Source organism: Strigops habroptila, chromosome 4 (assembly GCF_004027225.2).
Source record: "Strigops habroptila isolate Jane chromosome 4, bStrHab1.2.pri, whole genome shotgun sequence".
NCBI lineage: Eukaryota > Metazoa > Chordata > Aves > Psittaciformes > Psittacidae > Strigops > Strigops habroptila.
Window position 1 is genome coordinate 10,728,591 of NC_046358.1, and position 10,986 is coordinate 10,739,576.

Here is a 10,986-nt window from a genome sequence, read left to right on the forward strand (position 1 = left end):
AAGCTGTCTTTTTGGATCACTGTTTATGTTTACTGAGCTTCTCAACCCTTCCCTCTGGAAGGCTGACAGATGCATGAGCACGGCGTAAGCCATGCAGAAAAACACCATTAGGAAGTGACAGCGCTCAGAAAATTAAAATTTAGGGAAAAATCCGTGGGGGGTTTTGTTTTGATGCTGTGCTTTTTAAAGGAAAAACCCCGCGTGCCTGCAGGCGGGCCCACCAAGAGCCCATGACCCACCAAAACCAGCGCCCAGGCCGCCCCCCAACCCCCTCAGCCACGCGTTATGCAACCGCATGGGAGGAGACCGGCTCCGGGCCGTGCGGAGAGGCCGGCACGCGGCTCACACGGAGCCCTCCTTACCCCAGCGCCGGGCTCCCGCTGTCAGACCCGCCGGGCCGGGCCCGCCCGGAGGCGGGAAGGCCACGGGAGCGCAGCCAGCGGAGCCGGGGAGGGGGCACAACGGGGGAGGCGCGATAAAACCCCCAGGGAGGCGGCGACCGCCGACAGCGCGGCGCCCCGAGTACGGAGCAGGGTGCCCGCGCTGAGGGGAGCGCCGCGAATAACATAAAACAAAACAAAATAAACCCGAGAGAGGGCGGCCGGCGGCGGGGAGGCGCCGCGCCGGGGGAGCGAGGAGGCCCGGTGCCCTCCGTGGAGCCCGGCGCCGCGCAGCCCTGTGCGCCGGGCGGCCAGTGGCCCCTCGGTGGCCCCCGAAGCCGCCATGGCCGGCCGGAGAGCGGGAGGTGCGTGCGGGGCCTGCTCACCGCCCACCTGCCCGCCCCGGCCTGCGGCCCCGCGCCGAGCCGAGCCGAGCCGCGCCGAGCGGAGGACGCCCCTCCTCCCTGCCCCGTCCCCACCGCAAGAAGCCTACCCGGAGAGAGGCCGGCCGCGCTCCCGCGCGGAGGACACGGGCTTCCCGGCGGCTGCGGCGAGCTGTGCGGAGCCGCCAAGCCGGGCTTAGCGCGGAGCGGCCGGATCCCCCCTGTGCCCAGCCCCGGCGGCGGGAGGGGCCGCGCCGGCCGCGCCAATCCGCGCCCGGGGCGGGGCGGGGCGGGGCGGGACGGGGTGGGACGGGCCCGGGTCCGGCGGGCCCGGGTCCGGCTCCGCCGGGGAGGGCCGCGGTTCCAGAGGCCGCCCCCGTGCAGTGCCAGTCACCGGCAGTCCCGCCGCGCCAGGCACCGCTGGGCGGGTATCGCCGGCCGCAGGGGCCGGGGGCCCGACTCGGGGACTCTCGGGTCTCCTCAGAGCCTGTAGCTCTTTTCACGGCCCCGAGCCTCTCCCCCTCCGCGGCCCCGGAGTGCTCCTCCGCGCCTCGGCGGTCTCCCCATAGCCCGTGGGGTCCAACCGGCAGGTTCGAGGCCAGGGACGTTTCTAGATATACCTCGGTGCTGGGGACCGGCAGGATCAAGGCCTCCCCGTAGTCCCCCAAGCTGGCCGGCGTGGGGCCCCACTGCCTTGCTCACCCTGGTGTCGCCAGGCCTGGACCTTGCTGCCGCTGTGCCACCTGCTGTGAGGTTTAGCACCCTGTGCTGTGTCTGGCTTCCGCAGCTTACAAGTGCATTTAATACAGTGATAACAGGCTAAAAATCTATACGGTCCTTAGCAGGACGCTAAAGAAATTCATTTGACAGACCTTCCAGCTTTAAAATCTACTCAGTTCCTGGCTGCAGGGCTAAAATTGCTGCTAAGGGGTTACTGGGAGCGTGAAGGGTAGTCCTTCAAGGCAATGGAACCTCACTAGCTTGGTGCCAGCTAGCTTGTTTTGCCAAGATTGCCTCCCCGACACAATCACTAAATACCCTTTGCAGTGATCTGTGCAGATGCTGCTGCTGTTCCTGGTGTAGATGTGTCCCAGGAAGCATGGCTGCACAGCCCCTGGGTGCCGGTTCATCACGCAAGCATCACCCCAGCCATCTTCCCTGTGTTATCCCCATGAAGCCATCAGCCCACAGAGGGAAACAGTCGGGCACTACCAGCTGGTAGCTAGACCCTAATGGAGTTCCTGGAAGAAGGAGTTTCCCCGTCCCAAGATGAAATTCCCAAAGATTTCAGCAGTTGAGGAGAGATGCAGCTCCTGTGAGGGAAGACCACAGATCACTCAGAGTAAGGGCACGGCTAGCAAACCGAAAAGGCCCAATTTCTCTCACCTGCAGGAGGATAGCAGTGGAGACGTGACTTACTCATGCAATGCGATCCTGTGAGAAGATCTTTGAGACCATTCTCAAGCTAAAAAGCAGTGTGTGTCAGCACAGCACGGTGCTGATGAGGGGCAGAGCTAATTAGCCAAGGCACAGGATCACATGAACATGGCGTGTCAGATGGCTAAGATGAATCTCCAAAAATCTCCAAGAGTCCCTGTTAGCTGCGGCTGATATATACAAAGACAACATGAGGACGGGAGGGATGATAGAAAATGCTTTGCCAAAGGTCAAATATTAGATCAGTGACAGGACGGAAAACAGAACCTACAGTTCCTCATTCTTCCAGTACTTTCTCCTCTGTACCGTAACAAAACCCCAGAATAGCAGCGGGATTGAGCTACTGCTGACACAGTAGCTTCATGTGTTCCAGGGGAAAGTTTTGGGGTTTGGTATAGAACCATGGTGATTTGTTTGTGCACGTGGGAAAAAAAATGTAAAAATTTACTAGTGTGGTACCACAGTTCAGTGACATACACTGACACACAAGATATCCCCCAACAGCTTACAGGGAATGAAATACCTGTCCTGTCATATTAGAAAAAGGCCTCACAATGGTACACACCAAATCTTTTGTTGTAAGTTGATAAAGACAGCCAAAGGCCATTTGCTGCTAAGTGTCTTCTAATGATTAAGCAACCTTCCTCCCCTTGCCCCCACCCCTCCCAGCCACCAGGGCATGTAGTGATAATATAAGAAAGATTTTGCACATTGTTTAGCTTACGTGGCCATCTGGCACTTATGCATTTCAGTAGCCTGGAACATTAAAAATACAATAGATAAAACCAGTCCTATCTTTTTGGAGACCTGGAGAAGTTTAACTCTGGCAGAGTACATAGGATTAACCAAGTCCTTACAGCTCTTTTATTGTTCCATCTTAATTAACAGTCATATTCCTCAAAGCTCTGCATTGTTGTACTCTCTAAACCACGCTGTTCCTTACCACCTTTGTATTTGTTTTAACCACGAAACAACCCCAGCAGTCACATCCAGCTTCCATATGAGATGTTCTGCTTCTGGGCAGCGGAGACACAAAGGAGGTACATGCTGAGAAAAAACACATATAGGTTTTAAGCCAAAATAAATTAAACATATATATACACACACATATACTAGAAATCTTGTCTAACCTAAGGAAAATTATGCTCTTTCCAAATGAAAACACAATGGTCTTGGCCTAACTCAATTAGAAACCTACCTCATGCTGCTGAAACATCCTCTAATACCACCACACTAAGTGGTTTCTTCATCTGCTATGCTAAAAGGGATAAAAGTACAGTTCACCCAAAGTAACCCACACCAAAGTCCCTGGAAAAAACAAAAAGGTCTCAACTCAGCAGTGCCTTATGGTTGAAGCCAGCATTTGTTCTTAGGTAATTCCTGCTCCCCTCTTCCTTATGGAAGAAAACCAAGGTTTGAGTGTGTTTGGAAAGAAATGTGATTTCCTTAAGAAAATCTTTGGTCCTTACAGGACGAAGCCAGCTGCAGGATGCTTTCACCTCTAGAGCGGGTTTTTAACTGAACTCTGTACAGCACTGAACATTACAGTGTAAACACACCGTAAAAAACATAGGATGTAAAGATATTGCCGAGGTGAGTATCGAATTGCCAAGGTGCGTATCTCCAAAGAGGACGCCTTTAACACCGGAGCGGGGGTAAGCACAGCGTCCAAGAGCCTCAGTTCGGAGCGGCAAGAGCGACCGAGGGAGCCTCAAATCCTCGACAGGACTTGCCCGGGAGCCGGCAGCTCAGCTGACGCGAGCAGCTGACTCACAGGGGGCGGCGCCAGGAGTGACGGCACCAGCCCTCAGTGGGGAAAAACCCATCCCAGGGAGCGCGGCGAAGAGGGCGTGGCACGTCAGTCAGGGCGTGGCGCGGCAGTTGGCGCAGGCAGGGCGAGCAGGATGGTGAGCACTCGCCTCAGGACCAGGGCCCGCTCTGGGAGCTCTGCCCGGGTGGTGGCCAGCGTAGGCACCCAGACAGAGCCGATGAGAGGGGAGGCTGCGGCGCAGACCTCGGAGTGTAGAGAGTGCCTCGCCTGGTCTCTTGAGGCGAGGGCGCACAAGGGGCAGGGCTGCACTCGGTGCGCCCTAGTGGAGGTCCACCTGCAGCAGATGGCTGAGCTGCGGGAGGCTGTTGGTGAGCTAAAAGATGCCAGCGAAGCTGAGAGGAAGCTGGGCTGCTTGCTCCAGGCCCAAACTGTACAGGGGCTGCAAACGTCCGGCATTGCTCATATAGGAAAGAAGGAGGGCAGCAACCCAGGAAGCTGGGAATTAGTAACGAGAAAAAGCAACAAAAAAAGGAGGAAGAGGACAATTAACGACAAGTGGCTTCCTCCTAAATCTGATGTCCCCACCCAGAACAGCTTCACAGTTCTGCAGGGGGATAGCAAGAAAGCACCCACCACAACTAATGAGCATCCTGCTGATGCACCAGTAAAGAGGATCACTACTGGTGCCTCCAGGAAAAAGCAGAGGGTCATAGTAGTAGGGGACTCTACTTTGAAAGGCACAGAGGCACCCATTTGCCAGCCTGATCCAGTCTTGAGGGAGGTGTGTTGCCTGCCAGGGGCTCGGATCAGGGATGTTGCTGAGAGGCTGCCTGCTCTAGTAAGTCCTGCTGACTATTACCCCCTTCTAGTGGTCCATGTGGGTGCTAGAGATATAGATAGCAGTAGCCTGGAGAACATTAAGAAGGATTACAGAGCCCTGGGAGAGGTGGTTAGGGGCTCTGGAGCTCAGATAGTTTTTTCATCAATTCTCCAGGACAAAGGGGAGGACCTTAAAAAAGCTAGGTGCATTTGGCAGGTTAATAAATGGTTAGAACAGTGGTGCCATAGTCAGGGGTTTGGCTATTTGGAACATGGGGCTCCATTTGGGACGCCAGGTCTACTGGAGTCTCATGGAGCTGGTCTGACAAAGAAGGGGCAGAGCTGTTTTGGTAGGAGGCTTGCCAGGCTGGTCAAGAAAGCTTTAAACTAGATGTGTTGGGGGAGGGGAGCATTGATCCATCCCAACACTCCCAGTCAGTTGCCAGCACCTGTAATAAGTGCTTAGAGCAATGCAGAGATGTTCCAGCTGCCCCAGCCATTGAGTTGGCTTCATTTGGAGCTTGGCTAAGGTGCCTCTATACAAACGCCCGTAGTATGGGGAACAAGCAAGAGCAATTAGAGATGTGTGCAAGGCTACAGGAATATGATGTCATTGGTATCACAGAAACACGGTGGGATGGCTCCTATGACTGGAGTGTCGGAATGGAAGGTTACAGGCTTTTTAGAAGAGACAGGCCAGGCAGACGGGGAGGGGGCGTTGCTATCTATGTCAGTGATAGGCTAGAGAGTATGGAACTCTGTCTGGGGACGGGTGATGAGGTAACAGAGTGTTTGTGGGTCAGGATCAAAGGGAGAACAGCAATGGGGGACATTACGGTGGGGATCTGTTACAGGCCGCCTGATCAAGAGGACTCTGGATGAAGCGCTCTACAGACAGATAGGAGCAGCCTCACGCTCGCAGGCCCTTGTCCTCATGGGGGACTTCAACCATCCTGACATCTGTTGGAGGGACGGTACGGCCCAGCACAAGCAATCCAGGAGGTTCCTCGATTGTGTGGAAGACAACTTCCTCTTTCAAGCAATAGAGGAGCCAACGAGGAGAGGTGCCATGCTTGACCTCGTGCTCACCAACAGGGAGGGGCTGGTTGGAAATGTGACGCTCCAGGGCAGCCTTAGCTGTAGTGATCATGAGATGGTTGAGTTTGAGATCCTCAGGACAGTGAGAAGGGCATGCAGCAAGCTCACTGCCCTGGACTTCAAGAAAGCAGACTTTGGCCTCTTCAGGAACCTGCTTAGTAAGGTTCCATGGGATATAGTCCTAGAAGGCAGGGGGGCCCAAGACTGCTGGCCGATATTCAAGGATCACCTGCTACATGCTCAAGAGTGTTGCATCCCGACTAGAAGAAAGTGCAGCAGGAGGGCCAGGAGACCTCCATGGATGGACAAGGAGCTGCTGAGGAAACTTAGAGGGAAAAAAGAAGCTTATGGAAGGTGGAAGCGAGGACAGGCAGCCTGGGAAGAATATAGGAGCATTGCCCGGGAAGCTAGGGACCAGGTTAGGAAAGCTAAGGCCCAGCTAGAATTAAGTTTGGCAAGGGATGTAAAAGATAACAGGAAAGGATTCTATAGATACGTAGCAAATAAAAGACAGACTAGGGACAATGTGGGCCCTCTCCGGAAGCTATCAGGAGAACTGGCTACCATGGATTTGGAGAAGGCTGAGGTTCTTAATGACTTCTTTGCCTCAGTCTTCACTAGCAAATGCTCTGACCACACCACGAAAGTCTTGGAAAGCAGATGCAGGGACTGTGAAAATGAAGACCTTAGGCCCACTGTAGGAGAGGATCAGGTTCGAGACCATCTTAAGAACCTGAATGTGCACAAGTCCATGGGACCTGATGAAATCCATCCACGGGTCCTGAAGGAGCTGGTGAATGAAGTTGCTAAACCACTGTCCGCCATATTTGAAAAATCGTGGCAGTCAGGTGAAGTTCCTGATGACTGGAAGAAGGGTAATATAACCCCCATTTTCAAGAAGGGGAAGGTGGAAGACCCAGGAAACTAGAGACCAGCCAGCCCCACCTCTGTGCCTGGCAAAATCTTGGAATAGTTTCTCCTGGAAAACATGCTAAGGCACATGAAAAACAACGAGGTGGTTGGTGACAGCCAACATGGCTTCACTAAGGGGAAATCCTGCCTGACCAATTTGGTGGCCTTCTATGATGGAGCCACGGAACTGATGGACAGGGGCAGAGCAGTTGACGTCATCTACCTGGACTTGTGCAAAGCGTTTGACACTGTCCCGCACGACATCCTTGTCTCTAAATTGGAGAGACATCAATTTGATAGATGGACTACTCACTGGATAAAGAACTGGCTCGATGGCCACACGCAAAGAGTTGTGGTAAATGGCTCGATGTCCAGTTGGAAACCTGTAACGAGTGGTGTCCCTCAGGGATCGGTGTTGGGACCGGTCCTGTTCAACATCTTTGTCAGCGACATGAACAGTGGGATTGAGTGCGCCCTCAGCAAGTTTGCCGATGACACCAAGCTGTGTGGTTCGGTTGATACGCTGGAGGGAAGGGATGCCATCCAGAGGGACCTTGACATGCTTGTGAGGTGGGCCGATGCCAACCCTATGAAGTTTAACCAAGCCAAGTGTAAGGTCCTACACCTGGGTTGGGGCAATCCCAGGCACTGCTACAGGTTGGGCAGAGAAGAGATTCAGAGCAGCCCTGCAGAGAAGGACTTGGGGGTGTTGGTTGACGAGAAGCTTAACATGAGCCGGCAGTGTGCGCTTGCAGCCCAGAAAGCCAACCGTATCCTGGGCTGCATCAAAAGAAGCGTGACCAGCAGGTCGAAGGAGGTGATCCTGCCCCTCTACTCTGCTCTTGTGAGACCTCACTTGGAGCACTGCATACAGTTCTGGTGTCCTCAACATAAAAAGGACATGGAGCTGTTGGAGCGAGTCCAGAGGAGGGCCACGAGGATGATAAGAGGGCTGGAGCACCTCCCGTATGAAGACAGGCTGAGAGAGTTGGGGCTGTTCAGCCTGGAGAAGAGAAGGCTGCGTGGAGACCTCATAGCAGCCTTCCAGTATCTGAAGGGGGTCTATAAGGATGCTGGGGAGGGACTCTTCATTAGAGACTGTAGTGGTAGGACAAGGGGTAATGCCTTAAAACTTAAACAGGGGAAGTTTAGATTAGATATAAGGAAGAAGTTCTTTACAGTGAGGGTGGTGAAGCACTGGAATGGATTGCCCAGGGAGGTTGTGGATGTTCCATCCCTGGCGGTGTTCAAGGCCAGGTTGGACAGAACCTTGGACGACATGGTTTAGGGCAAGGTGTCCCTGCCCACGGCAGGGGGGTTGGAACTAGATGATCTTAAGGTCCTTTCCAACCCTTACTCTTCTATGATTCTCTGATTCTATATGCTGAGATAAAAACTACTCAGGCTTTGTTTCCAACTGTATTTTACATTGGAAGATTGCTAGTTTGCATTTTAGGCTGGCTCCAGTGAAAGCTGGGAGCTTATAAATGTGCTACAACATCTAGCAACTAGGGATCAGGCTGCCAGAGTGCAATATAATACCCAGAGTCGGGTACCTTGTCTTTCTATTTATAGCCAGGAGAGTGTGAGACGCCTCCCAAGGGCGAGTGGAAACTCCCACCTCCTGAACAGAGACATCAAAAGGGATGTTTTAGACTTGCTCTGTGTAGTTCAGATGTAGGGGTTTCCGTCAGCACGGGATCCTGGGTCCATGCATAGAAGGTTTAGGAGTCTCTTTGAAGGAACAGAGCAATGTCACCAATTCCTTTTTAACACCGTGGGCTGTAGGGGTTGAATTTGATGTCATTCATTTGTGTGCTTCTCTAGGTGGTGGAACAAATACCCAAGAAAGGAAGATGCTCTCCATTGTCATCCTGATGAGAGTCCAAATGTCTGTCTGTCCCACCTGCTTTGACCATTCCCTCCTCCCAGGCTAAAGGCTGAGGCATTAGGGGGTTGGTAGGTGGCAGTCTCATGGTCCCGTTAAAAACTTGCTACAGCGCAAAGCGAAACCCAAAGAACAGAGCAAGAAATTGCAGCAGAAGGCTGAACTGTGTTTCCTAGTTGTTGCGAGACAGGAATTTAGCTCTCATTTCCCACACCTAGAATTGGTCTGGTGTTTAAACTAGTGACAACTTCAGATGAAAAGCATAAGCAGAAGTTTGTGGGAATAGCCCTTAATGGTTTTGCTGCACCATACTTGATTAAGAGGATGTCAATTATCTGGTGGGAGGTGTATTCTGTGCCCTCTGCAGCATTGTGCTGTGCTCCACTTATGAGAGTTTGCTACAGGGGCCTTTCTTTGACTCCATGCAAGTGGCAAGTATGTCTTGCTGTGGGCTACAGCTTTATAACTCCATTCACAAAAAAGATATTCAGAAATTGTAATTATTTCAGGGCTAAATTTGGGGATAGGTTTACCTACACACTCCATATTATTCTTCAGTAAGGTGCATTCATGGAAGGGTGGGAAGAAATACACTCACAAAAAACAATGTCCCAGGTGAACAAATGAAGAGTAGAAAGAGCAAGTCAGCAGATTTCCACATAATCATGTCCTCGGTATAAAATGTATCTGATAATGACAGTTGTATTGCCAAGAAATAAAGAAAGTGAAATTAGTTCTCAAAGCTTCAATGGGTAAAATGTATGCATATTATCATAAAATCATCAGGACTGTAAGAGAATGGTGGGTTTAACCTTTCAGGCATATATAATATCTTTCTAGGATAATGAGTTTATATATTTATATTGCTTGCTTATCTCTGTTAAATGGTAATATGTTTATTCCTCTTAATACAATAAAATCAGTAGCAATTGGGAATTTGGTTGAAAAACACACCCTGTGTGTTATCATAAAGCAACATTGCAATACTTTAAAATCATGGCATTACTCAAAAACATCAAGACCCTTGCCTTGACCTAGATATTGTTAGCAGAAAGTGGCACTGCAGTATGTTAAGTAAATTCATTCTGTCTTTAACCTCACTAGCTCAAGTAACAACCCATGAAGGTGCGCAGCAGACCCTGAGCCTGCCAAAGACCTAGTTACATACTTGGGTTACCTGTCCACCTTGAAGCTGCGTCATTCCTGATGTTACTTGAGCTAGTGAGATTAAAGCCCTGGCTGCAGTGCAGCCATGCTTCCTAAATAATCAACATCCATGAGTGGAAATGAGCAAATGCACTGGTCTAGATGCTCCAAGGAGGAGACAAGTGTTGTTTCAGCATGAAGGAATCCCTCAGATACAGATACACAATAAGAAAAAATGATTTTCGGTTGGAAGGCACTCCTCATTTTTTTTCCCCTAAAACTTGTGGTTCAGTATTTCACATTACTGGACTATATCCTGGTATTGTAAGGTAGAACTGCTGAATGCCCTCAAATTCCACTCCTTTGGGAAGAAAAAGGGAGTAACAAAAATCAGCAAACACTGAGGACTGCATTGCATTGAACTCTGTGGGCAGAGTCTACAAACGCCTGTAGCTCTGTTGTTTAACTGGATGTTTTCCATACCACTAGGAAAGCACTTAATAACCTCCGTACTCATCTTTTATTGTCCTGTAGCAAATCAGTGATTGTGGGATTAGTCCGGATGGTCGATGTTTGCGGATCTTTGCTGTCACCCCCGGCAGTCCATACAGGGAGCCGGGGGGTGACACCTCTCCAACTGCTGCAGTCTGTGAGGCGCAGAGCCAGTCTCCAGTGGTGCTGCGCTCTGACCGAACGCTCTTAATCCACTTATTACCGTTTCCATCCACTGTAATCGCGTTTATATAAAAATTTAGTGACGTTTTACTGTAATGCCGTGTAGAGGTCCTGCATTGTCAGGCTGTAGCGAAGGTCTGGTTGCCCCGTTCGCCACCGCGCCTGCCGCTCAGCAGTTTCCTGTTTGACACCGCTTCTTTTCAAACGCCGTCTACATTTTTGCAGTGCCACCTAGCGGTTGGTTCCCTCATTAGCGTTTTTACATTGTAGTTTTGCTGATAAAACAAACGCAGAGCAAGCCGTCTTGCCAACCAGAGCCGCATTAAACACAATTCACCACAGCAAAACGTAAGGTTGGCACGATGCGAGCACAGGACTTAAAGAAAGTTAGTGCTGCAAAGGCGCGACAACCCTAAGCCGTTTAAAGCCTCTGGAAACCCGTCTTCGGTTCCTCAGGCGGCGGCACTGAGGTACAGA

The 10,986-nt window shown here is 51.5% G+C and overlaps 1 protein-coding gene across 6 annotated transcripts in view; it reads right to left on the reverse strand.

The window, feature by feature from the left end:
- FBXO34 (F-box protein 34) overlaps positions 1-1,017 on the reverse strand; it is a 42,892-nt gene extending 41,875 nt beyond the window's left edge. For 5 of the 6 annotated variants that reach the window (XM_030484730.1, XM_030484723.1, XM_030484724.1 and 2 more), the window contains exon 1: positions 874-1,000. The gene's annotated coding sequence lies outside the window, so the exon portion shown is untranslated. Of the gene's footprint in view, positions 1-873 lie in introns of all 6 variants that reach the window. The other variant, XM_030484728.1, reaches the window with a different exon arrangement.
- Positions 1,018-10,986: the final 9,969 nt, after the last annotated feature.